Source organism: Oncorhynchus nerka, unplaced genomic scaffold (assembly GCF_034236695.1).
Source record: "Oncorhynchus nerka isolate Pitt River unplaced genomic scaffold, Oner_Uvic_2.0 unplaced_scaffold_1035, whole genome shotgun sequence".
NCBI lineage: Eukaryota > Metazoa > Chordata > Actinopteri > Salmoniformes > Salmonidae > Oncorhynchus > Oncorhynchus nerka.
Window position 1 is genome coordinate 207501 of NW_027040271.1, and position 5000 is coordinate 212500.

Here is a 5000-nt window from a genome sequence, read left to right on the forward strand (position 1 = left end):
GACTGTAGCCTCAGTGAGAGAGAGAGACTTTAGCCTCAGTGAGAGAGAACTTTAAAGTTATGGATTCAGCAGGAACAACAGTTTGTCTACAATGGAAGTGTATGTATAATGTATTATGTGTAATGTGTAATGTATTATGTGTTCTCATTGTTGTTGTGATTGAGAGGTTTTCTCCATATAATCACTTCCACCGCTCTGGATCAGGATGAATTGGACGGAATTGTCAACTGATTTTAAAGGGGGAAACGTCGCTAGTCAGTTTCGGTGGAAGAGTCTGTGATTGGATGAAACCAGACTTAGGTCTTTGTTCTCACTTATTCCATCCTTCCTCTTGCAGGTCACAAGCAGCTTTACAATCTAAACAAAATGATGGGTTATTTGTACGACCCTGTTGTTGGGTTGCAGGGTGTTGGGCCACTCAGTTGGGCTGTTTTCTTTTAAGACCTGCTGGGTTATGGGTTATTGGTGTTGGGTTATGGGTTATTGGTGCTGGCTTATTGGTGCTGGGTTATGGGTTATTGGTGCTGGGTAATGGGTGCTGGGTTATGGGTGCTGGGTTATGGGTTATTGGTGCTCGGTTATGGGTGCTGGGTTATGGGTGCTGGGTTATGGGTGCTGGGTTATGGGTTATTGGTGCTGGCTTATTGGTGCTGGGTTATGGGTTATTGGTGCTGGGTTATGGGTGCTGGGTTATGGGTGCTGGGTTATGGGTGCTGGGTTATGGGTGCTGGGTTATGGGTGCTGGGTTATGGGTGCTGGGTTATTGGTGCTGGGTTATGGGTTATTGGTGCTGGGTTATGGGTTATTGGTGCTGGGTTATTGGTGCTGGGTTATTGGTGCTGGGTTATGGGTGCTGGGTTATTGGTGCTGGCTTATTGGTGGGTTATTGGTGCTGGGTTATGGGTTATTGGTGCTGGGTTATTGGTGCTGGGTTATGGGTGCTGGGTTATTGGTGCTGGGTAATGGGTGCTGGGTAATGGGTGCTGGGTTAAAAGGTTATTGGTGCTGGGTAATGGGTGCTGGGTGCTGGGTAATGGGTGCTGGGTTATGGGTGCTGGGTTATGGGTGCTTGGTGCTGGGTAAATGGTGCTGGGTAATGGGTGCTGGAAATGGTGGTGCTGGGTATGGGTGCTGGGTTAATGGTGCTGGGTAAATGGGTGCTGGGTAAATGGTGCTGGGTAAATGGGTGCTGGGTTATTGGTGCTGGGTTATTGGTGCTGGGTTGGGTTATTGGTGCTGGGTTATGGGTGCTGGGTTATGGGTGCTGGGTTATGGGTGCTGGGTTATGGGTGCTGGGTTATGGGTGCTGGGTTATGGGTGCTGGGTTATGGGTGCTGGGTTATGGGTGCTGGGTTATGGGTGCTGGGTTATGGGTGCTGGGTTATGGGTACTGGGTTTTTGGTGCTGGGTTATGGGTGCTGGGTAAATGGTGCTGGGTTATGGGTGCTGGGTTATGGGTGCTGGGTTATGGGTGCTGGGTTATGGGTGCTGGGTAAATGGTGCTGGGTTATGGGTGCTGGGTAAATGGTGCTGGGTTATGGGTGCTGGGTTATGGGTGCTGGGTTATGGTGCTGGGTTATGGGTGCTGGGTTATTGGTGCTGGGTTATGGGTGCTGGGTAATTGGTGCTGGGTTATGGGTGCTGGGTTATGGTGCTGGGTTATTGGTGCTGGGTAAATGGGTGCTGGGTTATGGGTGCTGGGTTATGGGTGCTGGGTTATGGGTGCTGGGTAAATGGGTGCTGGGTTATGGTGCTGGGTTAATGGTGCTGGGTTATTGGTGCTGGGTGCTGGGTTATTTGGTGCTGGGTTATGGGTGCTGGGTTATGGGTGCTGGGTTATGGGTGCTGGGTAAATGGTGCTGGGTTATGGGTGCTGGGTAAATGGGTGCTGGGTAAATGGTGCTGGGTTATGGGTGCTGGGTTATGGGTGCTGGGTAAATGGTGCTGGGTTATGGGGTGCTGGGTAAATGGTGCTGGGTTTTGGTGCTGGGTATGGGTGCTGGGTAAATGGTGCTGGGTTATGGGTGCTGGGTAAATGGTGCTGGGTAATGGTGCTGGGCTGGGTGCTTATTGGTGCTGTGCTAGAGGCATACATTACGGGTAATGGTGGGCTGAGGTTATTGGTGCTTAGTTCGGAATAGTTATTTACAGCCACCCGTGAGAGTAAACACCATTCCTGTTAATCTGTTCTGTTGTATAGTTATCACATTAAGGTCAAACATTGACATTTTATGCATTTCAATGACTCTTACAGCAGTGTATGAGTTCCCTAAAAACCGATGTAAATGTTTGGTAACAACAAGGTGGTGTACCTTATTATAATAAGTCATTAATAATTTTGTGTAAAACACAAAAAAAAACATTTGAATTTGCAGTATATAATATTTAACATTGATGAACAGGAACTACATTTACTCTCACGGGTGGCCAATAAGATCTAGCTGAAAGCCACGCCCCTAATAAGACATTCGTCCTGAAACAACCTAAGGATTACATTAAAAAAGACCCATGAATGTTAATATAACCAGCTGATTGGCCGACCCACCATGAAAGTTAATATACCCAGCTGACTGGTCGTAAATGGTGCCAGCATGAAAGTTAATATACCCAGCTGATTGGTCGACCCAGCATGAAAGTTAATATACCCAGCTGATGGTTAATTGGGTAATCCCAACAACCTATCTTGTTTAGTTATTCACACAGCCTTACTGGCTGGGTCAAAATAACCCAGCATGTGTTCTGTCTAGTACTGACCCAGTGTTGGGTTACTAAATAACCCAGCCTGTGTTCTGTCCAGTATTGACCCAGTGTTGGGTTACTAAATAACCCAGCGTGTGTTCTGTCCAGTATTGACCCAGTGTTGGGTTACTAATAACCCAGCGTGTGTTCTGTCCAGTATTGACCCAGTGTTGGGTTACTAAATAACCCAGCGTGTGTTCTGTCCAGTATTGACCCAGTGTTTACTAAATAACCCAGCGGGTTCTGTCCACTAAAGTGTTAACCCAGCGTGTGTTCTGTCCAGTATTGACAGCCAGTGTTGGGTTACTAAATAACCCAGCGTGTGTTCTGTCCAGTATTGACCCAGTGTTGGGTTACTAAATAACCCAGCGTGTGTTCTGTCCAGTATTGACCCAGTGTTGGGTTACTAAATAACCCAGCGTGTGTTCTGTCCAGTATTGACCCAGTGTTGTTACTAAACAACCCAGCGTGTGTTCTGTCCAGTATTGACCCAGTGTTGGGACCCACTAAATAACCCAGCGTGTGTTCTGTCCAGTATTGACCCAGTGTTGGGTTACTAAATAACCCAGCGTGTGTTCTGTCCAGTATTGACCCAGTGTTGGGTTACTAAATAACCCAGCGTGTGTTCTGTCCAGTATTGACCCAGTGTTGGGGTACTAAAAAAACCCAGCGTGTGTTCTGTCCAGTATTGACCCAGTGTTGGGGTACTAAATAACCCAGCGTGTGTTCTGTCCACTATTGACCCAGTGTTGGGTTACTAAATAACCCAGCGTGTGTTCTGTCCAGTATTGACCCAGTGTTGGGTTACTAAATAACCCAGCGTGTGTTCTGTCCAGTATTGACCCAGTGTTGGGTTACTAAATAACCCAGTGTGTGTTCTGTCCAGTATTGACCCAGTGTTGGGTTACTAAATAACCCAGCGTGTGTTCTGTCCAGTATTGACCCAGTGTTGGGTTACTAAATAACCCAGCCTGTGTTCTGTCCAGTATTGACCCAGTGTTGGGTTACTAAATATCCCAGCGTGTGTTCTGTCCAGTATTGACCCAGTGTTGGGGTACTATATAACCCATCGTGTGTTCTGTCCAGTATTGACCCAGTGTTGGGTTACTATATAACCCAGCGTGTGTTCTGTCCAGTATTGACCCAGTGTTGGGGTACTATATAACCCATCGTGTGTTCTGTCCAGTATTGACCCAGTGTTGGGTTACTATATAACCCAGCGTGTGTTCTGTCCAGTATTGACCCAGTGTTGGGTTTACTAAATAACCCAGTGTGTGTTCTGTCCAGTATTGACCCAGTGTTGGGTTACTAAATAACCCAGTGTGTGTTCTGTCCAGTATTGACCCAGTCCTGGGTTACTATATAACCCAGCGTGTGTTCTGTCCAGTATTGGCCCAGTGTTGGGTTACTAAATATCCCAGCGTGTGTTCTGTCCAGTATTGACCCAGTCCTGGGTTACTATATAACCCAGCGTGTGTTCTGTCCAGTATTGGCCCAGTGTTGGGTTACTAAATATCCCAGCGTGTGTTCTGTCCAGTATTGACCCAGTCCTGGGTTACTATATAACCCAGCGTGTGTTCTGTCCAGTATTGACCCAGTGTTGGGGTACTATATAACCCAGCGTGTGTTCTGTCCAGTATTGACCCAGTGTTGGGTTACTATATAACCCAGCGTGTGTTCTGTCCAGTATTGACCCAGTGTTGGGTTTACTAAATAACCCAGCGTGTGTTCTGTCCAGTATTGACCCAGTGTTGGGTTACTAAATATCCCAGCGTGTGTTCTGTCCAGTATTGACCCAGTACTGGGTTACTAAATATCCCAAATTGGGATGTTTTTAATCCAACATTTTTTAGATTGTGGATGAATCAGCTAGAAACTTCTGCTAGAAGTCCACTTCCTTCTTCTCTGTCACTCATCCCTCTTCTTCTTCTTCTTCCTCTTTCCAGGGCTCCAGTAGTGGTTGAGGAGGTGGTCTGTCTGCACGCAGTATCCCACCCCCAGTATGGATGATCCTTCTGGGCCACAACCATCATACTCCTCCTACCATCTCACTGGCTCCTTCTCCCATCTCACTGGCTCCTTCTCCCATCTCACTGGCTCCTCCTCCCATCTCACTGGCTCCTCCTCCCATCTCACTGGCTCCTCCTCCCATCTCACTGGCTCCTCCTCCACCTCTCCTTCTCCACCACCACCACCACCTCTCCTTCTCCTCCACCACCAAGTCTCTAAGGCTGAGCAAACCTAGCCGGGCCTCCACCACC